This window comes from Pelophylax lessonae (assembly GCF_965119305.1).
Source record: "Pelophylax lessonae genome assembly, chromosome: 9".
NCBI classification, from domain to species: Eukaryota; Metazoa; Chordata; class Amphibia; order Anura; family Ranidae; genus Pelophylax; species Pelophylax lessonae.
Window position 1 is genome coordinate 185,185,566 of NC_138776.1, and position 26,420 is coordinate 185,211,985.

Genomic DNA, 26,420 nt, shown 5'->3' on the forward strand with positions numbered 1-26,420 from the left:
ATATTTTTAAACTAGATTTAAGTGTCACTTCAACATCTTACAAAAAAAGGAGCGTGATTGGCCGGCTGTAGGGGAGGAGGAGGCCGGACTTTTTTTTTTTTTACACTAAACAATATCCTTTTCCCCTTCAGTTCTGCTTCTTTGGAACGAGCAGTACACTTTAGTTGCAGTTATGTGCACTGCTCCATATACACTGCAAAGCCCATAGCCTACAGTCCATGGCCCACCGCTGATAGCCTACAGTCCACCCCCTCAACACAGTGGCGGAGCTAGACTTTTAAAACAGGGGTGGCAAAGGGGTGGCAAGGTATTATTTTGGGGGGTCAATATACAAAGTGTTCAATTACACCGCAATGTCGCAGTCCCTCTAATAATCGCTGATCGCTGCCATGACTAGTAAAAACAATTAAAAAAATAAAAAGTTCCATAGTTTGTAGACGTAATAACTTTTTTGCAAACCAATCAAAATACACTTAGGATTTTTTACAAAAAATATGTGGCAGAATAAATATTAGCCTAAATTTATGAAAAAATTTGATTTTTTTCATTGGGAATGTTTTATAGTAGAAAGTAAAAAGGATTTGTCGCTAATTTTATGTTTATAGCGCAAAATATAAAAACTGCAGAGGTGATCAAATACCACCAAAAGAAATCTCTATTTGTGGGAAAAAAATACATCAGTTGTATTTGGGTACAGCGTCACACAACCTCGCAATTGTCAGTTAAAGCAATGCAGTGCCCTATCGCAGAAAATGGCCTGGTCATTAAGGGGGAGCTGAAGTAGTTAAAGGGTCAGTTTTTTCAGATAATCTTGCCCATTTAAGACTTTTTTCTGAGTGGTCAGGGGATGGTAAAAACAGACAACTCGAAGTCTAGATCACAACTGGAACCCCTCTACATGTGCCACAGCTTTGATGGTTTATGTTAAGCCTATGTGAAATTTGGCTATCCAGGTCAATGGGGCCATGCCACAACCATAAGCCAAACACTTGGCTTGCTGTTGTGGCTTATTACCCCATAAAAAATCTGCCACTCTGCTAAAAATAAAAAAAGCAGGATTTAGGAGAATTATTATAAATAATTTTGCCCCCCTTTAATAAGTCATTGTAATGCCACCCATATTCCTGTCCTTTTAAACAGGGTGACTGACAGTAAGCTGACACTAATGCTGCACAGGTGTTACTTTCACCCTGGTAAAAGGGCAAGAATATGGGTGGCATTACAATGACTTATTAAAGGGGGAAACATTTTTGGTAAGGAGCATAGACTGTACAGGAACAGGCGCTTCTGCTACTTGGGCAAAACTGTCCCTCACCTCAGTCACTGCAGGCTGCCCAGGAACTCCTTTCAGAGCTGATCCATCCCACAAGACCCACACCAAGACAGGAAGACCGCGGGAATCGGGATGAAGATTTAAGGCATGTGATTGACAGACAGAGCTTCCGATGCACCCATTGGCTGTGTAAGTAGCAGGAGGCGGTGCAGCCTGCAAGATTTAGGCTGCACCGACTCCTGCTGCCTCCCCAGCCAATGGGTATTTGAGGTTCTCCTTAGTCCCTCCCTTATGACATCACCCAGAATTGGGAGGACACAATGTAAGATACAGGACAATTGTCCAGTCTTCTTGTCTTGGTGTGGGATGGATCGGCGCTCCCCTGTGATTACTCCGCTCCTCCTCCCTCCCTCTGCCTACCAGCTCTCCATCCGCCTCCATCCGCAGCTCTCGTACAGCGATCCCAAGATTCCTCTGCTGCCATGCACCCGCCCAGGATCGGGGTGGCAACAGGGGTGGCAAGGACTTTGTCTGGGGTGGCAATCGCCACCCCAGCTAACGCTCTGGCTCCGCCACTGCCTCAACAGGAAGTCAGATCACACAAAAAAAAAATGGAGATTTGGAGGAGTCTGAGATCAGTAAAAATCATTTTTTTGGAGCCCAAAACCCACAGCCCGGAGCCCAAAACCCACAGCCCGCAGCCCAAAACCCACAGCCCGCAGCCAAAAACCCACAGCCTGCAGCCAAAAACCCACAGCCTGCAGCCCAAAACCGGCAGCCCAAAACCCACAGCCTGCAGCCAGGGCCGTACCAAATGGTAGGCAAAACCGGCGCCCACAAGGGGCGCAGGCTGAGTGGGGGGGGGTGCAAAAACATTGGCAGTGTAGCTCCTTCGGCCGGCGCCCCCTTCGCCCCCCCCTCCCGTCACAAGGCTGTGTGTGTCTCACATAGCCCAGTGAGCGCAGCTCCCCTCCTCCAGGAATGGGAGAGGCTGCATCTGCTCGGCCTTCTCCCGCCCCTCTCTCTCTCTCCCTGTGCCCGCCCATACGTTCAGTGCAGCCCGTGCGTGCTATCTGTGAAGGAGATGTGTGGGCGGGAAAGTTACTACATGGTGAACATGGCCCCTGACTGAGTAAGATGAGCACTGTGACCGAACTTACTTCTCCCTACCCTCTCACCCCCCTCTGTCCCTGTCACCCCTCTGTCCCTGTCTCTCCGTATCAGCCCCCTTTCCCTCTCTCCGTGTCAGCCCCCTTTCCCTCTCTCCGTGTCAGCCCCCTTTCCCTCTCTCCGTGTCAGCCCCCTTTCCCTCTCTCCGTGTCAGCTCCCTGTCTTTCCCTGTCACCCGCTCTCTCTCCCTGTCACCCCCTTCCCTCTCTCTCTGTCACCCCCCTCTCTCTCTGTCACCCCCCCCCCTGTTTCTCTCTGTCAAACCCCCTCTCTCTGTTGAACCCTCTCTCTCTCTCTCTCTCGGGGGGGGGAGGGGGGGGCGCCGATACAGCTTCTCGCCAAGGATGCTGGAGACCCTAGGTACGCCTCTGCCTGCAGCCCAAAACCCACAGACCACAGCCCAAAACCCAGAGCCCGCAGCCCAAAACCCACGGCCCGCAGCTCAAAACCCACGGCCTGCAGCCCAAAACCCACGGCCCGCAGCCCAAAACCCACGGCCTGCAGCCCAAAACCCACAGCCCGCAGCCCAATACCCACAGTCTGCAGCCCAAAATCCACAGCCTGCAGCCCAACACCCGCAGCGAAAAACCCACAGCCTAAAACCCGCAGACCACAGCCCAAAACCCAGAGCCCGCAGCCCAAAACCCAGAGCCCGCAGCCCAATACAGACAGTCTGCAACCCAAAACTGGCAGCCCAAAGCTCACACCCTGCAGCCCAAACCCACAGCCCAAAACTCATAGCCTGCAGCCCAAAACCCATGGCCCACAGCCCAAAACCCACGGCCCGCAGCCCAAAACCCAAAGCCTGCAGCCCAAAACCCGCAGCCTGCAGCCCAAAACCCACAGTATATTTTTTAAGCTAGATTTAAGTGTCACTTCAACATCTTATAAAAAAAAAGGAGCGTGATTCGCAGGCTATAAGGGGAGGAGGATGCCAGATTTTTTTTTCTTTTTTACACTAAACATTATCCTTTTTTTTTTTCAGTAAAAATCCATACACATCCACTAGGTAATGACCCTGTTACCTATTTTTCAATAAATCATTTCTTACTTTTTTTCTGCTTCCTTGTTCTGTAACATCCTCCATGAGCTCCCACACCTCTCCTTTTCCCCTTCACTTCTTCTTCTTTGGAACGAGCAGTACACGTTAGTTGCAGTTATGTGCACTGCTCCGTGTACACTGCAAAGCCCATATCCACGGCCCACCACCCATTGGCTACAGTCCACGGCCCACCGCCCATTGGCTACAGTCCACAGCCCACCGCCCATTGGCTACAGTCCACAGCCCACCGCCCATTGGCTACAGTCCACAGCCCACCGCCCATTGGCTACAGTCCATAGCCCACCGCCCATTAGCTACCGCCCATAGGCTACAGTCCACAGCCCACCGCCCATAGGCTATAGTCCATGGCCCACTGCCCATAGACTACAGTCCACGGCCCACCGCCCATAGCCTACAGTCCACGGCCCACCACCCATAGCCTGCGGCCCACTGCCCATACCCTACAGTCCACGGCCCACCGCCCATACCCTACAGTCCACGGCCCACCACCCATACCCTACAGTCCACCCCCCCCCCCCCCCACCCACAGCAGGAAGTCGGAACACAAAAATAAATATGGAGATTTGGAGGAGTCTGAAATCAGTAAAAATCACTTTTATGGAGCACAAAACCCGCAGGCCAAAACCCACAGCCCAAAACCCACAGCCTGCAGCCCAAAAGCCACAGCCCGCAGCCCAAAGCCCATTTCAGGAAGTTAGATCAGAAAAAAGTTAAAATAAATAGATACGTGAAGGAATCTGAGATCAGTAAAAAGCATTTTTATAGGTAAAGAACACATACCTGAATTAGATATATATTTTTTAACCAGTTCCAGACCGCATGCCGCAGATATACAGCGGCAGGCAGCACCTCCTGCGCTAACCGATGTAGGGCTACGTGGGGTCGTGAGCACTGCTCGGGGCGAGTGGTAGTGAGCCCTCCGTCCCGTGATGGTCTGATTCGGTACAGAACCGATCAGTCATCAGGTCCAGGCCAATGATTTTTGGCCTGGTCCTGGCGATCGGTTCTGACGAATGGCAGAACATCCTGTGTCTGTGTTTTGCAAACACAGGCACAGGAAATGCTGCTCTTTCCCCTCGTGGAGCCCTTTTCGGTTCCAGCTTGAGAGGAGAGAGCATCTAACCCTGAGTACACCAATCACTATACGTACACCACCTCAGATAGGCACATTTAACCCCCTGATCACCCCCAGTTAACCCTTTCACTCCCTGTCACAGTGCACACTATATACAGTATATAGCTGTTTTGCTGATTACTGTAATAGTGTGCCTTGTGACTTCATTTAGCGCTAGCGGCTGTTAGTTTCTGTCCCAAATAGGTTTAGGGTACCCGTCAGCCCCCCCATAAAGATTTAACCCCCTGATTACCCCCAGTTAACCCCTTCATTGCACTGTCACAGTGTCACTTTTATAGTGTACAGATCTCTTTTCTGATCACTATATTAGTGTCACAGGTGACATTAGTTAGCGTTAACGCTAGTTAGCGTCAATCTAGGACAGCGTCAGATCCCCGCCGCATATTTAGAAATATAAATTTAACCCTTTGATTGCCAGTGACACACACATACACACACTATACACCTCCATTACTAGTATAGTGTCTGAACGGATCAAAATCTTTGATCTGATCAGAACTATACTAGCGTCCCCAATAGTTTAGGGTTCCCAAAATGCAGCGTTAGCAGGATCGGCCATGGCACCTGCCAGCACCTGCGTTTAGCCCCTCGCCCAGCCCACCCCACCTGAGCAAGTGCAGGTATAAATAGATTACTGTTACTTCCAAAAACACAACACACAAAACCACAGCACTAGCAGAGTCAGGCCTGATCTCTGCTAGCACTAGCAGGTTTTTTTTCGTAGCGATTCAAACAGTCCTTGACAACCAGGGGCTTTTTTACCTGTGAGCCACACTACGTACCTGTAAATTTATTTTTTTAGATGAGAGCGATGGGGAGGCCTCACTGGCAGAATCAGGGTCAGTATACGAACCTGTAGAGAGCAGCGGTACCCTGACAGATAGCTCTGACCACGGAGTGGTCCCTGCTAAGGTTAGGCATACCCAACCCTGTTCTCGAGTTGCTGATGTGCAACAATCGCAGAGTTCTTGTATGGAGCAGAGTGTCGGTACTAGTGCCGCTCAACCTTCTGGTGAACTGGCAAGCACCAGCAGCCGAGTACATCCTGGTCGTAGACAAACCAGCACTGCAGTATCACTTGGTGACGTGGTGAGTCCCATAAGTGCAGTTCAAGCTGGTGCGGTGGCTAGCACGAGTAGTGGCCCACAGCCAAAGAGAATTTAAAGACAGGCCTGTGGAGCCCATAGTGCCCTCCCTGATGCGCTGGCAAATCCTGATTGGCAGCCCACAGATTCTGCAGCGCCCGTACTTCCCCCATTCACTGGCCAACCCAGGACTTAAGGGGAAACATCCAATTTTACTTCCCTTGATTTTTATGAGCTGTTTTTCACGGAAGATCTGTACAGATCTATTGTGGACCAAAGCAATTTATATGCTAATCAATTAATCACCGCAAACCCAAATTTGTCCCTTACCAGAGAATTCGGATGGAAACCTATAACTGTTTCCGAGTTTAAGACCTTTCTGGGCCTATCCCTCAACATGGGCATTACTAAAAGTAGTGAGTTGCGGTCATATTGGTCCACTGACCCAATTCACCATATGCGCGTGTTCTCTGCTTCCATGGCCAGGACGAGATACGAGCAAATCCTGCGGTTCATGCACTTCAGTGACAATGAACTCTGTCATCCTTGGGGTGACCCTGGATATGACTGGCTCCACAAATTCAGCCCCTCGTAAACCATTTCAATCAAAGATTTGCAGCCTTGTTTATCCCCCAACAAGTTGTCTGCTATGATGAGTCCCTGATTAAGTTTTCTGGCTGCCTTGCTTTAAAGCAGTTTATCCCCAGCAAGCGTGCCAGATTCGGGGTCAAGATGTATAAGCTATGTGACAGGGCCACAGGCTATACATGTAGTTTCCATGTTTACGAGGGAAGAGATAGCAATGTGGAGCCCCCCAACTGCCCAGACTATATAGGGAGCAGCGGCAAGGTTGTTTGGGACTTGGTGTCACCCTTTTTTGGAAGGGGGTACTATTTATACGTGGACAACTTTTACACAAGCGTGCCACTTTTTAGTCACCTACTTGAATTTAAAATTGGCACATGTGGCACCGTGCGACATAATCCCCGGGGCTTCCCCCAACAGCTTGTAGATACCCAACATAGACAGGGGGAGAGAGCCTGCTTGAAAACAAACAGATTGCTTGGAGTGGAGGGATACATGGAATGTTTTCGTTCTGTCCTCCATTCACGCAGACATGACAGTCCAAATTTCTACGGCAACTGGTGTTTTGGAGAAGCCCCTCTGTGTCCACAACTACAACCTTAATACGGGTGGACCTCAATGACCAGATGATGGCGCCGTACTTAATTGCTCGTAAGGCCAGACGCTGGTACAAAAAGTGTCTGTTTATGTATTTCAATTGGCTCTGCTGAACGCTTATGTGCTATACAAAGCGTTAGGACGAAGTGGATCCTTCCTACAATTCCAGGAAGAGATAATCAGAGACCGTCTGTATCCAGGAGGTGCTTTGGCCCAACTTCCCCTACCAGATGCAGTGATCCGGCTGCATGAGAGGCATTTTCCGAATGTCCTCCCGACCCAACTCCTACCCAAAGATACCCCCAAAGAAGATGTCGTGTCTGTAGGAAACACGGATTTAGACGTGACACCAGTTATTATTGTCCATCCTGTCCTGGCCAACCTGGTCCCTGCATGAATGTTTCCATCGCTACCACACACTAGTGGATTATTACTATAGGGTACAGCACGGCACAGTCTAGGGCAAACTTACACAGGGTCTCCAAAGATGTTCGATGGCGATCGCATTTTGAGAGACCCTAACCTGGAACGTTTTAAAGTTACAGAAAAAAAAAGTTACAAAAAAAAATTAAATAAAAAAAGCCAAAAATAGTTGTAGTTTTATTGAGTTCATTTTCTGTTCTTACTCTGCTCTTTTACTTCTACTCTTTCTACTTTTACTGTACTTTATTGTTGCTGCTTTTCATTGTTAACCATTTTTTATTTTTCAGATACCAACATTCCATGCTATTATAATGTAATGTTTTATTCTTATTGTTAACCATTGTTTGCCTTGCAGGTACGCCCATCAGCTGCCACACTGATTTATATATTCTGACAGCAACAGCGTTTGCACTCAGCATATATGTAAATCTACGATGGCAGCGCTGTAGGAGGGGATTTAACCACCGCAGTTTAAAAAAAAAGGCATACATGGCTTTCATCATGTATGCCCATCATTAGAAGTGGGTGGATGTTGGGCGGTCTAATGATGGGTATACCACACATTTTCTGGCAGAGATTTCTTCATCCACATCGATTGATGTGGATGGAGGAATCTGTTAGGTTCTCTTTTTTCGTTCAGCCCACAGGCTGCATGTAAAAAAAAAAAACCTACAATATATGCCGAACTAAGACCAGCAATGTACTAGTACGTCGCTGGACTTTGAGTGGTTATACCAGGATGATGCATGCAGATTTAGGCATCATCTTGGTATAGTTTTTTACAGCCAGTGGTCGGCTTACATGTAAAAGCGATCCTAGCAGGTAACTAGCCGCTAGACTGCTTTTACAGTCTAGCGGCTAGTTGCTTCCCCCCCCCCCCCCACTGCCTTCCGTGGTTTTTCTCTGGATCTCCTGTACCACCGGGCAACCTGAGAGTGCAGCCAGTGGTTCCATTATCTGACCATAGAGCTGATCAGAGACGAGAATGGCTCCAATCATCTCTATAGCCTAAGATACCCGAAGTTTCGAGCATCGGGTCCGCCAGGCACACGCGTGGGGGGGGTCCGTGACCGAGCGAGAGCGTGCATCCGGCGGCGCTCGCTCGCTCCCCAGAGCCTCACAGGCTAGTGACATACCCCTACGTCACTTTGCCTGTGAGGGGCTGACTGCCACCGTATATAGTCGGACGGCAGTCGGCAAGTGGTTAAAAATAAAATATGTTTTCATGTAAAAAAGTCACAGAAAAGGCTTGGTCTTCAAGTGGTTAGAAGAGTGGGTGATGTGTGGCTAAGATTGAGCAAAAAATGCCAGGGCAGTTCAAACACCCCCCCCCCCCCCCAAAATTACCCCATTTTGGAAAGTAGACACCCAAAGCTATTTGCTGAGAGGCATGTTGAGTCCATGGAGTATTTTATATTTTTCTCTAAGTTTCGGGAAAATTACAATTTTTTTTTTTAAACAGAGTAGTCACTAAATGATATATTGCTCACGCATGCCATGGGTATATGTGAAATGACACCCCAAAATACATTCTGCTGCTTTTCCTCAGTACAGGGATACCACATGTGTGAGACTTTTTGGGAGCCTAGCTGTGTACGGAACCCTTAAAACCAATCACCAGCTTCAGGTTTTCTAATGCCGTAAATTGTCCTGATATTTCAAGACAGCACAATCCCCCCCCCCCCCAAATGACCCCATTTTGCAAAGTAGACACCCCAAGCTATTTGCTGAGAGGCATGGTGAGTCCATGGAATATTTTATATTTTGCCGCAAGTTTCGGAAAAATTATTATTATTTATTTTATTTTTTTACACAAAGTTGTCACTAAATGATATATTACTTACACATGCCATGAATATATTTGAAATGCCACCCCAAAATACATTCTGCTGCTTCTTCCAAGTATGGAGATACCACATGTGTGAGACCTTTTGGCAGTCTAGCCGCACACAGGCTACCGAAAACCAATCACCACCTTCAGGCTTTCTAAGGGCATAAATTGTTGATTTCACTCCTCGCTACCTATCACAGTTTTGGAGGCCATGAAATGCCAGGATAGCACAACCCCCACTCCCCAAATTACCCCTTTTTTGAAAAGTAGACACCCCAAGGTATTTGCTAAGATGCATGGGGAGTATTTTGCAGCTCTCATTTATTTTGGAAAAGAAAAAAGGAAAATGCATTTTTTTCCTTTTTTTTTTTTTTTTCCATTTTCAAAACTTTGTGACAAAAAGTGAGATCTGCAAGACACTCAACATGCCTCTCAGCAAATAGCTTAGGGTGTCTACTTTCCAAAAAGGGGTAATTTGGGTGGGGGGGTGGTTGTGCTGTTTTGGCATTTCATGGCCTCCGAAACTGTGATAGGTAGTGAGGAGTGAAATCAACAATTTATGCTCCTTGGAAAGCCTGAAGGTGGTGATTGGTTTTCGGGGTCCTGTACGCGGCTAGACTGCCAAAAAGTCTCACACATACTCAGGAGAAGCAGCAGAATGTATTTTGGGGTGTCATTTCACATATACCCATGGCATGTGTGAACAATATATCATTTAGGGACAACTTTGTGTAAAAAAATAAAATAATGATTTTCCCGAAACCTGTGGCAAAATATAAAATATTCCATGGACTCACATGCCTCTCAGCAAATAGCTTGGAGTGTCTACTTTGCAAAATTGGGCCATTTGGGGGAGAGTTGTGTGCTATCTTGAAATTATAGAGCCTCCGAAACTGTGATAGGCGATGAGGAAGTAGAATGTGCAATTTACACCCTTTAGAGAGCTTGAAGGCGGTGATTGTTTTTTGGAGTCCTGTACACAGCTAGGCTCCCTAAAAGTCTCACACATGTGGTATCTCTGTACTCAGGAGAAGCAGCAGAATGTATTTTGGGGTGTAATTGCACGTATACCCATGGCATGTGTGAGCAATATATCATTTCAATGACAACTTTGTGTAAAAACAAACATTTTTTTTTTTTGTCATTTTTCAAACACCTGTGACAAAAAAATAAAATATTCAATGGGCTTAACGGACCTCTCAGGACATTCCTTAGGATGTCTACTTTCCAAAAAGGGGTAATTCGGGGGGGGTTTGTACTGCCCTGCCATTTTAGCACTTCAAGAAATGAGATAGGCATCCAGAAAGTAAAAGCTGCGTAAATTCCAGTATAAACACCATTGTTTGTAGACGCTATAACTTTTGCGCAAACCAATAAAAATATCACAAAAATTTAGTATATTGGATATTTTTTATAAGAAAAATTAGAAAATGTCATTTTTTCTCAATATTTTCGCTTTTTTTTTTTATTAATATCGCAAAAAATAAAAAGCACAGAGGTGATCAAATACCAACAAAAGAAAGCTCTATTTGTGGAAAAAAAAGGACGTAAATTTAGTTTGGGTACAGCAATCCATGACCGTGCAATTGTCAGTTAAAATCACACAGTGCCAATTTGAAAAAAGTGGCCTGGTCATTAAGGGGCAAATCTTTCCGGTCCAGAAGTGGTTAAACTAAATTTAAAGTGGTTGTAAACTCCCCATTTCAATTTTAGCTCATTCTAATCTGCCTAACCAAAGCTATAGATCGGTGCCTATAAAACATTACTTACTTGTATAATCTTCCTGCAATTCATCCAGAAAACATTTATGACGTCATCGGCGCATGCTCAGTTTGTCTTTCAATTCATGGCACAATATGTGTGCCGTTTCCATAACAACAGCATGACTGGTCTCAGTTCGTCCGAAAACGGCACAGCTAGGAAGATACTGTGCCTTTCTCTTCAGCTTCCTGGTTCTCCCCTTGTGACTGTGAAACGTCACACAGGGGGAGTGAACCAGGGCAGCATCTGCTTTAGCAATACAGAGTGCCATACTGCGGGGCTCGGTTGCCGTAGTAACGGTGGTCGAGAAAGAGGCTTGGAAAGCACCAGATCGCAGAAACATCCGCAGGGGGAGCCGGCAGCAGTAGCTAAGATGGCGCAGCCGAGTCCAGGAAGAAGCTAAAAGTAAACTTCAACAAAAAGGTATTTTCTAAACTTTTTAATATAACTATTTAATGTGCAATTCATTAACATTGTTTGTTCTATACATACATTAGAAAAAAATGATTATTAAAGCTGAGTTTACTTCCTCTTTAAGTGTCATTTCAACATCTTACAAAAAAAGGAGTGTGATTGGCCGGCTATAAGGGGTGGAGGAGGCCAGATTTTTTTTTGTGATGTTAAATAATATATATATTTTTTAAATAATCCATACACATCCACTACCTAATGTCTCTGTAATTTATTTTCAATTAAGTCCTTTCTTATTGTGTTTTCTGCCTTACATCCGTAACATCCTCCATGAGCTCCAACACCTCTCCTTTTCTCTCTCACATCTGTTTGTTTGGAATGAGCAGTGCACATTAGTGGCAGTCATGTACAGTGCTCTGTGTACACTGTAAGTCTCATATTGCACAGGCAATGCACTTGCTTACTGTGAGGACCATGGAGAAGGAACATAGCCACCCTCTAACAGGAAGTGACATCACAGGAAAAACAAAAGGAATTTGGAGAATAGGAGGCTGAGACCAACAGAAGGGACTTTTTTGAGTTAAAGTGATTGTAAACGATCACCTAGTAAGACAACCCATTCAGTTGAAAATAAAAAAGAAAGGCAAAACATTTTTGTGTAGATAATGTTTTTTTATAAGTGATCACATTCTGTCTGTTCTCAGCTTCATATGAGCTGGGGGAGCAGAAACAACATCACACTGAGCTTCCCAGTGAATTGTTATGTAGACGGGGGCGTGTCAGGACAAGTCTGATCATTGGAGAAGATTACACTGAGTTCTCAGCACAGCTAGGGAACTGGCCACGTTGTGCTTTTCTGCTTAGTGTGGACAGTTTATAATAGGAAAACAGAGTGACTGGCAGGAACACCAGGGATTTGACATAAAGGAAGCAATAGAAAGAGAACAGGAGACTTTCTCATACAAGTACATGGTACATGGTGAAAAGAAAAATAGGTGCGCGAACCTTAAATGAGAAAGAAAGTGGGGAAAAAGCAGCACTGAAATAATATAAATATGTGAAAAGGTTGTGACAAATGAAAAACATCAATTACAAAGTGCGCTAAAAAGTTATGGAACACAAATATTCACAAAAATGGTGATTGCTGATGTTCAGCTAAACACAAAGTCTATATTCCAAATGGTGAGACTGTGCAAAGGTCTTGAAAATCCAAAGAATATAGTGAGGTTGGGGAGTGATGAAGGATAAGGGTAACCTCTTCCCAAACGGTGATCCAGACAGTGCTCAAATGTACACGTGATGCACCCAGTGTTAAGAAGGGACTCTTACCAGATGATGGAGAGATGCAAACATATAGTGTATAACCCTGGAGTCCGTTAAGGTCAGCTTGTAGAAGAGAATTCACAAGAGGAATAAAGCGACCATCTGCTTCCAAAGTGTGGGGATCTAGAGGCTTCCACTCAAGGGGATATCGCCACCAAGAACATGCCCAAGGAAGAGAAGGGGACTATAGTGCATTACCTCACTTTATTGAACCAATAAGAAAGAGTAACACTTACATTTTCAGGAGAAAAAACAGCATATGTAAATATTGGATCGAGGACCTCTGCAGTAGTCCGGGATCAAAGGCAACACGGCTAGCTCCCCCCGACGCGTTTCCACTAACAAGTCGGCTTCTGGGACTGGAGCTGTAGCCGTGCTGCTCGCATCTCTCATGTAAATAATGTGGCTGATGGACACTTCCGGTGCGGCCGTGGCGGGGACCCGGAAGTGTTATGACAAGTGGTATTTGAACCGGAAGTGCGTCATAACACTTCCGGGTCCCCGCCACGGCCGCAACGGAAGTGTCCATCAGCCACATTATTTACATGAGAGATGCGAGCAGCACGGCTACAGCTCCAGTCCCAGAAGCCGACTTGTTAGTGGAAACGCGTCAGGGGGAGCTAGCCGTGTTGCCTTTGATCCCGGACTACTGCAGAGGTCCTCGATCCAATATTTACATATGCTGTTTTTTCTCCTGAAAATGTAAGTGTTACTCTTTCTTATTGGTTCAATAAAGTGAGGTAATGCACTATAGTCCCCTTCTCTTCCTTGGGCATGTTCTTGGTGGCGATATCCCCTTGAGTGGAAGCCTCTAGATCCCCACACTTTGGAAGCAGATGGTCGCTTTATTCCTCTTGTGAATTCTCTTCTACAAGCTGACCTTAACGGACTCCAGGGTTATACACTATATGTTTGCATCTCTCCATCATCTGGTAAGAGTCCCTTCTTAACACTGGGTGCATCACGTGTACATTTGAGCACTGTCTGGATCACCGTTTGGGAAGAGGTTACCCTTATCCTTCATCACTCCCCAACCTCACTATATTCTTTGGATTTTCAAGACCTTTGCACAGTCTCACCATTTGGAATATAGACTTTGTGTTTAGCTGAACATCAGCAATCACCATTTTTGTGAATATTTGTGTTCCATAACTTTTTAGCGCACTTTGTAATTGATGTTTTTCATTTGTTACAACCTTTTCACAAGTACATGGTACAGCAGCCACATATCAGGAATATGAAGTGTTGGGGTAACAAACGCTTTAAGAACACATACTTGAACAGAACCTTTATTTTTTTTAACCAGAGTTTAGTGTCTAAAAAAAGGGGGGGGGGTCACCCGCGCCAACAGACCACCTCTGTGGGTATAACCTACTAAAAAAGTACTAAATGATGTAATATAATATAAAGCAGCTGCTGAACCCCCTCCTGCCATGGAGATAAAATAAAGAGAAAAACAGGGGGTAAAAAAAACCCTCCTAGTTCAGCGTTTGCGAGTACCAGTGCCATTAAGTACTAAAAATATTAGTAGAATGTGGATAAGGATTAAGTGAGTGGTGGGAAGGATTTGCATATAATCATTCTTAGAAAATCAATAAAAAACAATAAAATGTGCTGCATATATTCAGTGCAAACTAAACATAGGCTGCACGTGATATGAATCAGTGGATAAATACCCAAAAAAACATCAAATTAAGATTAGAAAGAAATATATAAAAGGAATAGGAAATATTGCATTGACTATAATGACCCACATATATATATATATAGCAAATTTTCAAGCACGTCTATTGTGCAAGAGTGCAAAAAAGGTTATTCACAGGCTGTAGTAAGTCCGCATACAAATAGACAATGTCATGCAGGATTGGTGATCAAAAAACACAAATAGCTCCCAGGAGAAAGAAGGTTGAATGTAGAGGATGAAGATCGGGGTCACCACTATGTGCTCGGGGGATGTGTCAGGAAAACTCATCAGATGTGATGGATCCCCTCTTGCCTTACGGTAAAGGGGATCATTCAGGCTTAAGGTGGTCTCCCCCACCAGGGAGCTGGCCAATACCTCCTGCGATCCTCTCCTGACTCCTCTCCCTTCTCCTTCCTCCTTGTCTCCCAGAGGACTCAGGCGTGTGTGGATATGTGAGAAAGAAGGTACAGATGTCTCATAGTGTAGTCCGGATTTAGAAATCTTTATTGATTAAAAAAGTCAATAAAACACATAACTTTTCACGCAACACACAGTTTACTTCCATGCAACATTTAATAAGTAGATACCCTTCTATTTCATAATAGCAGCAACCCTTCACCATCACACATGCACATATATGTTACTTATGCATTTTTATTTTGTTACTAGAATCTTTCCAACATTGTGCACACTAGAGCATCAATTTATATGATGGGTTCATTTATGCAATATGTTTGCGCGGTTATTATAATATAGCATAATAGAGATTTCTTTTGAAAACAAATACTTTTTGGTAAGATGCGAATCAGTCCATGGAAAGCTATTATTATTGTTTAATACATGTAATCCGTTTATCCAAATTGCCTATTTATATCTATGTGTAGCACCCTCCTAGGTAGGTGCTAGGAAAACCATATTGTGGCCCTGTCTGCTTATCAGGGGGGCCTGATTGTTCAGCTAGACTGTCATGTGTTTCCAGGTGTGTCTGTTGAGCTTGGGGAGTCTCCCCACTGTATCCAATAAGGGCTCTTGTTGGACAGTGGAGGAAACCTAACCAATAGCACACCAGGGCTTATATCAGTCTCAGTGGACTGATATAACAGTAGAGCCAGAACCCGTTATACTGTTGGGATATATGGCTGAGGCGGGACTGGCTATGCTCATGTGTGTAGAACATGATACATGGCTGAAGCCCCCATTCTAGAAGTACTCTGTAAACGGCACTTTGGTTCTGTCTTGGTCCTATAGTGCAGGGGTCCCCAACCCCGGCCACGGACCTGTGACGGTCCACAGCCTGTTGATGACCGGGCTGCACAGCAGGAGATGAGCGGTGACTGCATTAGACCCGTGCAGACTGCGGTCGCCGCTCATCTCCTGCTGTGTGGCCATGCCTGCATATCCTCTCCCAGCACCTCCACCCACCTGGCCAATGATGTCATCCAATCAGCAGGGTAGGGGGCGAGAGGAGGTGCAGATCAGAATGGAGAGTTTCACATGTGCTCTTCACATGTCTTTCCTTCCTCCTCTACTCCGTGTGCCTTCTTTTTATTTGTCTCCCTCCCTCCTCACTACTTCCACCACTCTATAGCCCTACTGTGCTCTTCACATCTTTCCTTCCTCCTCTACTTCTTGTTCCTTCCTTTTCCTTCACTTCTTCTCCACTACTACCGTTCACTGTCCTACTGTGCTTTGCGTGTGTGCATGCCTTTCCATCCTCCTCTACTCCTTGTTCCTTCTTTCTGCTTGGCTCCTTCTCCACTCTTTGGCCTACTGTGCTCCTCACATGTCTTTCCTTCCTTCTCTACTTCTTGTTCTTTCCTTTTCCTTCACTTCTTCTCCACTACTACCATTCACTGTCCTACTGTGCTTTGCGTGTGTGCATGCCTTTCCATCCTCCTCTACTCCTTGTTCCTTCTTTCTGCTTGGCTCCTTCTCCACTCTTTGGCCTACTGTGCTCCTCACATGTCTTTCCTTCCTTCTCTACTTCTTGTTCTTTCCTTTTCCTTCACTTCTTCTCCACTACTACCGTTCGCTGTCATACTGTGCTTTGCGTGTGTGCATGCCTTTCCATCCTCCTCTACTCCTTGTTCCTTTTTTCTGCTTGGCTCCTTCTCCACTACTCCCTCCACTCTTTGGCCTACTGTGCTCCTCACATGTCTTTCCTTCCTTCTCTACTTCTTGTTTCTTCATTTTCCTTTGCTCCCTCTACACAACTCCCACAATTCTGTCTTTCCTTCCTCCTCTACGCCTTCTTCCTTCGGTCTCTTTTGCTGCCTCTCTGCTACTCCCACAACTCTATGGATTACTGTACTCTTTACATCTTTCCCCCTCTACTCTATGGTTCTTCTTTCTCCTTGGTTCTGTATCTGCTACTCCTACCACTCTATGACCTACTATACTCTCCACATCTTTCCTAATTCTTCTACTCCTAGTCCCTTCTGTCTCCTTGTTCCTTATTTCTTTTTGGCTCCCTCTCCACTACTCCCACAAATTTGCCTTTCCTTCCTCCTCTATGCCGCCTTCCTTCTTTTCTCTTTGCAGCTTCTCTGATACTTGCACCAATCTATGGCATACTGCTCTTTCCGCATGTCTTTCCTTCCTCCTCTACTCGTTATTCCTTCTGTCTCCTTGGCTCTTTTTGCCTTTTTTATCTGCTTTAAACACTTGAACCGGCACTAGCGTACCGCAACCTCATGCATCACACAAGGTTGTGGGGTGCCCCCATTCAGTTAAATGGCTTGTGTGACCGCCCGATAAACATCACAGTAGGAATAATTGTTTCCATGTGGCAAATTTTTACCCCCCCCTCTCCTCTGCCTTTGCAGCATAAGGTAAGAAGAGTTGGGGTGGCGGTAGACGCACATCTTTCCCATTTCCCCTCCCCGACAAGCACAAGTGTAAATGAGGCCTAAGGATGGGCTCACCAGTCGCTCAGACTCACCTTCCATTTGCTCTCCTTCTCTCATATAGGCATCATGGAGACAGGAAGTGACAAAAAAATCTGAAAATGATTCCCCATGCTGTCTAAAACTAAAAACCATAACTAAAGCTGCACCAGACATGGAGCCTCAAATAATATAAGCCCATTTTATGTGTACCAAATTCCTTATCAAAGGCAGATATTTACCTTGTAAAAAGTAGCAGTGACATCATCACCGTTCTGTAAATAACCTGTGCAGAGAGCAGAGCTGTGGGAGGGGCTGCCTGCAAAGGGGGTGGAGACAGGACCAGTCACCCTGCAGAAGGAGAGAGAGCAGCAGTGAGTGGTCTTTATTACAGGAAGTCTCACACTGGAAGAAATACACAAAGTACACCGAGATACAAGGAAGAATCCACATGGCTCTTGTCATTAGACAATATTTGCTGATCCCGGAGTTCAGCTTTAATTGGGGTTGGCTTTAGTCCTGTCTTTCACTTCTGTTTTCTAACCTATTGTGACTTTCAGAAAAATAGAATTGAGCTTTTTTATCTGCCAGTTAGCAATACAAATGTCTTATGTGTTTGTAGAGAGCAAAGCGCTGCTGCATGAAGGAGACATCGCTGTGGATCTCGGATGCAATGCTTTAAATTGTGACGACAACTCCTGCAGATGGAGCAAAAACAGCACTGGATTCGTGAACGTGCCCGACACCCTCTCCTCCGCCTTCAGTGAGTATTCTGACTCCTCCCATGATGAAACATCAATCTGCAGTACTATGGCCCCGGGGGCCATTTCCCAGCAGGACACTATGAGAATGAAGGCTTTGTCTACTCTCTTTGCCTGTGTGCGGCTCCTGTACAAGACAGTAGGTCAGGCGTCTAGAATAGAAGGGGCAACACCTGGATGAAACGTCTATTTTCATTTATTTCTTTTTTTTTTAAAAGTTCTTATGGTTATTGTACGATAACTGTGTGCAGGAAAGGGGTTTAGCTTCTACAGAGGATGGTCACAAGACTCTCTGCAGCTCAAAAGGTACACAGTCATCCTCTCTTTCTCTTCAGGGTGCAGTTTAGCCAGTTGTATTGCCTAATTCAGTGACAGCTTTGGCTTAGCAATGGTATAATGCTAACCCATAGTGCATAGTTGATGTAACTGATACAATAATAAAGCATGTGTATAGCGCCATCATCTGCCATGCCAAACTACAGTGACAGATATTACAAGGGAGGGTGGGCGTGTAATACATGAGCAGGGCTCTCAGATTCCTGCTGTATTGAATTGTATTGTAAACGTACTGTCTGTGCAGATGTTGTAAAGTGCTGCACAGGGCCCTCTTGTATTAAATTGTATTGTTGCTGTATTGTCTCCCTTTATATTGTAAAGTGCTGTGTAAACTGTTGACGCTATATAAATCCTGTATAATAATAATAATACAGAACATGTTCCATAGACTAGAAGATAGAGCTGTTTAGAAAAAAAAAAAAAAAGCATTAAGTGGAAAATAGCTGACAAAAAGGGTGGTATACTGAATGAAGGTGGTCACAAGACTCTCTGAAGCTCAAACGACATTATTATTATTATTATTATTCAGAATTGATATAGTGCTAACTATAGTGACAATACAGCAACAATACAAGAGGGTTAGGAGGGCCCTGCTCCTGGGAGCTTACAATCTAATAGACATGCACTCATCTTTTCCTTCTCTTCAGGGTCTTGTACTCTGCAGTTCAGTCAGTTGCACTGCTTAGTTCAGTGGCAGCTTTGGCTTAGCAATAACATACGGTCTGCCCTAGTGCATAGTTGATTTATTTTTCATAATAATAATGTATGTGTATGGCGCCATCATCTGCCATGCCAAATTACAGTGAGGAAGAGTGGACAAGTATAATACAATACAGAAAATAGTCCATAGACTAGTACCTAGAGCTGTTTTGCAAAATAAAGCAATAACAAGTGCAACATAACTGCGACAAAGGGTGGTATACAGAGCAGCATGCTGTATTTTCAGTTCATACTTTTGTTTATTCTTGCATTGTTTACAGTCAAATACAATTTTTTTACGCTAGTTTCACATTTTTAAATGCGTGTCGTTTTATCTTTTGATAGTGCATTGATTAAGTAGATAATTGTTGATCAGCCACTAGAGGGAGCAAACTCTCCATTTGCATTCACCCACTTCAGCTTTCCTCCCATTACCGTTGGGATGGTATGAATATGGCTGAATCCGTGTATATAAAGCGGGTGTGGGAAAACGCAATGCCAATATTATTTCACAAGATGCGCCTAATAAAGATGTCTTCTGGTTCCACAGGTTCCTCCAATATCGCAGTATTCCTCAGCGCCATGCAAGAATTTGCGACTCTCACCTGCGTTCGCTTCATCCTACGTACCACGGAATCAGACTATGTACTATGGATGGGTATGTGAAAAATTCTTCTCCAGCCTCCCTTTCCTTTTTTTCCAATTTGATGTGAATGTGGAGCCAGTACTCGTTTTTGCAGCGGCGCGAGCTAACCGTGACGGGGGCGGCTAACATTTTTTCATTTTTTTTCCTATTTATTTTATTTTTTACTTTATTACAGGTTTTTTAAAAAAAAAATAAAATCTCATCACTTTTATTGCTGTTACACTCACAAGCAATGTAAACATCCCTTGTTACACCAATATGCAGTGACAGGTACTCTTTATGGAGGGGTCGAGGGTCTAAAAGACCCTCGACCCCTCCACTACACTTTCATGTATGCAAAACGCCAAAAACGGCATTTTTGCATACAGCCGTTTTTTTAAATCTGCCGCCCTTTGCAGCAGACTAACCCGGAAGTGACGTCATGGACGCCGCCTCCGGATTATGTCATCAGAGACCCGATCTAAGCCGCTTCCAGCTTAGATCGGGACTCCATCCAGCCGGCGGACGCGCCAGCTGGGTGCTCGGGTCTCCCGGTGGGACGGGAGGCCCGGGCAAAGTCACGGAAGGCGGCGAGAGGGGGGGGGGTGCTCACCCGGGTAATGATCGAGCGGGTCCCGAGCCGCATCGGTCGTTACCGATGGAAAGCCGACCGTTGGCTGTAAACCACGGTACCGGGATGGTGCCTCTAGCTAGAGGCATCATCCCGGTATAATACCGCAAATCTGCTGACGTACCCCTACGTCACTTTGTGGTAAGTGGTTAAAATCCTTATTTTTTAAAGAAAATTACTTAGAACCCCCAAGCATTTTCTGAAAGCCAATGCCCTGGAGAATAAAATGGTAGCTGTTGCAATTTTTAGTTAGTTACTAGGGATGCACCTATACTAGTATCGCTGCCTATACCAAGCATTTTGGCAAGTATTGGTACTCACCTAGATGCTCAAAAAGCTCAGGTCCATAAAGACATGGATGAGAGAGTTTGGGATGGGGGAACTTGACTGGCCTGCACAGAGTCCTGACCTTAACTCCATTGAACACCTTTGGGATGAATTAGTGCGGAGACTGTGAGCCAAGCCTTCTCTTCAACATCAGTGCCTGACCTCACAAATGCGCTTCTGGAAGAATGGTCAAACATTCCCATAGACACACTCCTAAACCTTGTGGACAGTCTTCCCAGAAGAGTTGAAGCTGTTATAGCTGCTAAGGGTGGGCTAACTCCATATTGAACCCTACGGACTAAGACTTGGATGCCATTGAAGTTCATGTGGGTGTAAAGGCAGGCGTCCCAATGCTTTTGGTAATATAGCGTATATAGATTATTTTGCATGTGGCCACATATGTACTGTGAGTTCTGACATTTTCTAAATTGCCCACTAGATGGCGATTTAATACCCATTTATACACACACACAGGAGCAGTGGGGGAAATCCCATATGATAGTTTGCAGTATGATTTGCACCAATTTTTTTTATTGATGCAAATCGCATGGCAAAGTATTGGTACTTGGTATTGGCGAGTACTTGACCGAAAGTATCGGTACTCGTACTCACCAATAAAAAAAACGGTATCGGTGCAACCCTAATAGTTACTATAGTTGCAAATAGTTTTACATTTTCTTGAAAAAAATCACTTAAATGCATTTCAGTGTACTCAAACACAACATAATACCCATTTTTTCGTAAAATATAAAATGTGATGTTGCGCCAAGTAAATATATCCCAAACACAGCAAGATTTCACATTGCTAGTGAATTGCTGCCAAACTACGGCACTTAAAATTGTCCATAGCTGATGATTTACAATGATTCTAAAGTTTTGTCTTTTTTTTTTCTTTATTATTAAAAAATAGAAAATAAAAAAAAATACTTACCTGCTCTGTGTAATGGTTTTGCACAGAGCAGCCCCTCTTCTTCTTGGGTCCCCTGCTGGCGGTCCTGGCTCCTCCTTCCTCTAGCTATGGAGGCACTTGAGCAGGCTCGCTACCGAGTCGCACTCCTGTGAAAGGACATTGCAAAGTGCCAAGTGGCCCCCCGCGCTCTCCTTTTTGGCTCAGAAGTAAGAGCCAATGGTTCCCGCTGCCTTTATGAATCAATGAGGGAAGAGAGACACGGTAGAGCTGATGCTCTTGTGCACATCGCTGGATCAAGAATGGGCTCAGGTAAATATAAGGGGGGCTGAGGGGGAGATGCACTCCCAGTATATACTCCCTGCATAAGTAAAATGCATTAAAGTAGAACTATAGGCAAAACTGTGGGGTTTTTTTTTTCCATTTTGGATAGAGCAAGGGAGGGTTATATTTTATTTTATTTCGACATCTGTGTCCCATTGCAGAGATTTCCCTTCACTTCCTGTCCGATAGCCAAACAGGAAGTGAGAGGAAATCCCTGTAAATTAAGGGAATTCCTTGGGGACCCCCAGGCCACCTAAACTAATGTCCCCATTCAAAGATTTTACCTTTATTTCTTTTCTGAGGACAACCCAAAATTTTGGATTTTATTTCACTTTCAATGATAATGGTAAACAGGACAAATAGAGAGGCTGAATCTTCCAAACAGGGGCACAGACTGCAATATAAACTGACAGGTGTTCTAATCCCTCTTCACGCTATCCAAAACTAAAAAAAATGTTTTGCCTTTAGTTCTACTTTAAGGTAAAAAAAACCCTCCAAAGAACCACTTTGAAAACCAGGAGTTTGTTTTGTTTTCTTAATTTTTCTTTATTTTATATAAATTTGTTTTACACTTTTTTTTTATTTTTCATTTAACTTTATTGCTATCACCAGGGGTGAAGGAGCACCTTGCGATAGCTTTGGGCAGTCACAGGTACTTTTTATGGAGACATCAGGGGCCTATTAGACCCCTGATGTCTCCGCTGCCTTTTAAAACATCTGATTAAGCACAGATTGTGTTTGTTCAGATGCTTCCTTGGCTGTACCGGCCAGACCAAGGCAGTTTCGAAAACCGGAAGTGACAAAATCTTTGTCACTTCCCGCTTCATTGTCACAGAGGAAATGGGGGAATCATGGCTGCAGCAGCCTTGATATACACTGTTCCCTACACTTTAATGTGATTGGTTACTGAATGCAGCTCTTGGCACATCACCCTTTGCGATGACATAATAAAATGGTTATCTTTCGTTTCCTACAGATGTTGCTCCTATGTTGGTAAGCAAGGAGGAAGTCGAGCTGCTTTATGGTACACGGCTCTATCCAGTACGAGCTGAACCACGCTCTGGGATTATTCCATGAGCACTACATCAATATCATATACAGCAACATCATACCAGGTATCCGACTGGGTGAGATCATTAGACTAAGGGGTGTATCATTACAGTTTCATAGCTGTTCATCCATAGAAACTGCATGTAAATTTGTTCTGTGATAATTAGTTAAATTCAATATTTTCAGGCTACAATGTATTCTCTGCAAATCATTTGGGTTAATGGGCAAAATACTACATTGTAGCCAGAAGATGGCGCTGAGTAACATAAGAAATAAATATGCCCATCAGTGCCACCCAGTGGCCATAATGCAGTATTCTCCTCATCTATAGATTCGGTCTACAGAGAATATAGCCTAAGAACATTAAATGTTGCAAAAAAAGATTAACACTTAGTTTTGATGGAGAATAAATTATGCAATTTTTTTTTATAAATCGGAGTATATTATATAAATGTAATTAGGGCTGGTTCACACCTGATTTGCACAGGAACGCAGAACGCAGACTCAATGCAGTACAATTTTCAGCCCTTTCATTTGAATGGGCTGATATCGCACTCAATCACACTACTTTTCAAAAATGCACTACACCAAATTGCATGGTAGTGAGTGATCTGCTGCAGCAAATGCAATTTGTGTTTGGGGTTTCATTAGGAATATATTGGCACCCACAGCGGTGCATTTTGAAGGTGGTGTGGGAAACGCTCATGGAACGTGGATTTCCAGCACTGCGTTCTGGTGTGAACAAGCCCTTAGAACATATTTTGGATCATAAAATACACATCTCCGTTTCATATCTCTAGTGTATGAAAAGTAATGTTTTTGGCTACTATGAGCAGCATAAGTCGTACTTTTTAGGTCACTTTCATAAATGAGGGTCATTTAAAGAGTATCTTCCGTCAATTTAAAAAAAAATGAGGTCAAATACTGTGACTGCTGACTTTTAATAAAGAGATACCTGTCCAGGGATCCAGCGCTGTTCTCACCTGGGCCCGCTCTTCACCAGTCTTTAGGTTCCCGATACAGCCATGTTTACTGTGGGAAGCCAGCTGTGACTTCCTGCAGCTTCAAAGTTAGATCCTCACTGCACATGCGCACTGTGCGACTGGTCCCACAGCCTCTTGGAACCTGTGAGGTGTGGAAGTGGGTACAGGTACCTGCCAGAAATAGGTACTCACTCCCTAGAAAAAAAAAAAAAAAAAAAAAAAAAAAAAAAAAAGTGCCCAAGGTGAAAGGGATCAGTGGAACTTCTTGGTGAAATCCTGCTTTAAAGTGGAACTCCAGCCTACAATTTTTAGGCCACGCTGGGCGGCAAAAATGCCACTTTCAAGGGCAGTTGACTTTTTTCTGCCTCTAAATGCCAAACTATGTCAGCCTATGTGTCCATGCAGAAATAGGTGTTTATATTTATATATATAAAAAAAAAAAAAAAAAAATTGTGCGTTCAGAAGAGGTACATTTGAGCATTAAAAACAGCAAATGCACATTTACGTTAGACGCATACGTACATTAATGCATGTGCATTCACAAGAGGAGTGTTTTAGCAGAAAAAAATGCTTAACGCTCCCAAACATGCCTAAGCACTAGGTGCGTTCTTTCAAAAATTAATATTCGGGCCAATTGAATAGATAAACACCCGAACGCCGGACACACTTAAAGGCTTCTAATCACATTTGCAAAATATGGATTTAGGTGCATTTACTACGCTGCTTTGCTCTTGCCAGGAGAAAAAGCATTCAAAGAGCTGGACAGGGGGGCGTGTCCAAGATGGCCACCGCAGCGGACGTGTTTTACTGAAGCCTCGTACACACACAATGAATTTCCGCCGACCGGTCGTCCGTCTTTTGTCCAGAGTGGTGTCTGTTGGTTGGAATGTGCTCTAGACTGCACACGAATTTTCCCGCATGACAGAATTCTACTTCAGAAGTGATGTCATGTGTTGGATTGCTTTGTATGCGTTCTTTCATCTCTGAGCATGCCTAGTCTTGCTCATAAGATTTTTCCCCATTGAAATCTGTAGTGACTGCATGAAAATCGGACGTGTTTTGACGGAGGACAAAAATTTTATAGCCTGCACACCAGGATTTTTTTGGCCGAAAAGTCTGAGTCGGTTGTCGAGAGCACCATACTAACAAGCCGAAAATCGGCAGATCGTTTGTTGGACGAAAATTCCCGGCCGAATTTCCACTCGTGTGTACGGGGCTTGAGGCTCCAAACCTAGCTGCTGTTTTCACCCTGTTTTCTCTGCAGAATTGGGGCTGATCACCCACCTTTCACACTGCCCAGTTCTACATGCCGTCCAGATTGAAGAGTAGGGACTCTTCCTCCTTCCGCGCCCCTGCTAAATCGCATTCAAGCTCTACTGCGGCCGGTGGGGTGGGATGCTCTCCCGCCACTCTCCTAAATATGGCGACCCAAACAGAGGACACTGAACCGGCTCTGGTGGAGCAAGCCAACTTCACTGTTCACATGCAGGCTACCGCTGGCGGCCAGGCGGCCCTCACCGGAAAGATCGACCGTGCAGATGGATGTCGGCCTGATCCGGAGAGATATAGACACCTTCCGCTCCAGGCTGAAAGAGGCCGAGAGGCGGGTGGGGGATGCGGAGGATATTCTCAATGCCCACGACGGAACCCTCCGCACGCTCACCACCAGGGTGAAAGCCCTGCAGTCCAGGGCTGAGGATGCTGAAAACCACAATAGGAGGAACAACCTGCGCATCGTAGGTCTCCCTGAGGGGGCAGAGGGCGCAGACCCGATTCTCTTCACCGAACGGCTCCTGCGCACACACAGGCCCAATTCTCCCCCTTCTTTGTGGTGGAGCGGGCGCACAGGATGCCGGCGACCCGAGGCCCCCCCCCCCCCCCTGCACTCTCATCCTGCGTCTTCATAATTTCCGTGACCTGGTGCTTCGTGAAGCCCGGAAGATGGACTCCCTCCGCTATGAAGCAGCGAAATTGATGATATTCCCGGATTACTCCATTGACACCCAGTGCCTGAGAAGGTCTTTTGACCAGGTCAAGCTGCAACTCCGCAACCGTAGCATTACAGTATGCTGTTCCCTGCAAGACTGAGGGTTCTAGATGGTGAGATGGTGCGATTTTTTACATCCCCTGAGGATACTATGCAATGGCTGGAGTCGCTTCCTAGAGTGCGCCCATGATTCTCATCCTTAAATTACCTGAGGTTTTACGCTGGATGACCCGCTGAACCGTTTACCTCTTAGTGTCCCCCTTGGTTTGTGAGTATGTTCCCTTTGGGGGGCGGTGAGGTACTTGGCTGGGTGGCCGGACGGTGCTGAATGCTTGCCTGCAGGGCCTGCTCTTGCTGACTTGCGGGTCTGGTTGCCCCCCCCCCCCCCTGGCACCAGGCCTCTTCCCTACTCCTGCTCACTGTTTTGTTTGTATCAAGTTTAAGACTGCGTCCCCGGATCAGAGGTCCGTTTAAAGCGCAGAGAGAATCATGAAGAACAAGGAACACACCAGGCAGGTCCGAGATACTGTTGTGGAGAAGTTTAAAGCTGGATTTGGATACAAA